Raw genomic sequence first — 749 nt, 5'->3', positions numbered from 1 at the left:
GGATTTGAGGGGGTTTGGGGGGATTTTGGGGGGATTTGAGGGGGTCACAGAGGGATTTGATGGGGTTTGGAGGGGTTTGGGGGGAATTCTGAGGTTCCCAAGGTTGTTTTTTGGGTGTCCCAGGGGTGTTTTGGGCTGTTTTTTGGGGGTCCTGGGGCAGATTTTTGGGGTCCCCAGGGTTGTTTTTGGGGTCCCAGGTGTGTTTTTTGGGGGTCCCAGGGGTGTTTTGGGCTGTTTTTTGTGGTCCCAACGCTGTTTTGGGGGTCCTAAGGCTGTTTTTGGGGTCCCAAGGCTGTTTTTGGGGGTTCCCAGGTGTGTTTTGGGCTGTTTTTTGGGGTCCCGGGGCAGATTTTGGGGTTCCCAGGGCTGTTTTTGGGTGTCCCGGGGCAGATTTTTGGGGTCCCAAGGCTGTTTTTGGGGGTTCCCAGGGGTGTTTTGGGCTGTTTTTTGGGGTCCCAGGGCAGATTTTGGGGTTCCCAGGGCTGTTTTTGGGGTGCCAGGGGCGTTTTTGGGGGTCCCACCTGCAGCAGGTCCCCGCAGGCGGCCGCCAGGAGCCCCCTCTGGCTGAATTCCAGGTCAGCGGCTCCCGTTGGGATCCCCCATTCCCGCAGGATCCCAAAATTCCGGAGGTCAAAGATCCGGATCTTCCGGTCCAGCCCCGACGTGGCCATCAGCCTGGGGGGGAGGGGAGACCCCAAAATCCACCCAAATCCCCCCAAAAATCCCGGGGGATAATCCCAGATCCAGCA

The 749-nt window shown here is 58.5% G+C and overlaps 1 long non-coding RNA gene across 1 annotated transcript in view; it reads left to right on the top strand.

Moving 5' to 3' along the window:
• The window catches only part of LOC113942492, a 1,053-nt gene extending 552 nt beyond the window's left edge, over positions 1-501 (top strand). The window contains exons 2-3 of the long non-coding RNA XR_003525934.1: positions 349-410; positions 465-501. This is a non-coding gene — a long non-coding RNA (uncharacterized LOC113942492). The remainder of the gene's footprint in view (positions 1-348; positions 411-464) is intronic.
• The last annotated feature ends 248 nt before the right edge of the window (positions 502-749 follow it).

This window comes from Corapipo altera, unplaced genomic scaffold, assembly GCF_003945725.1.
Source record: "Corapipo altera isolate COAL_440 unplaced genomic scaffold, ASM394572v1 49447, whole genome shotgun sequence".
NCBI lineage: Eukaryota > Metazoa > Chordata > Aves > Passeriformes > Pipridae > Corapipo > Corapipo altera.
The sequence above is the reverse complement of the archived record's forward strand: the minus strand, read 5'-3'. Positions and strand labels throughout refer to the sequence as shown.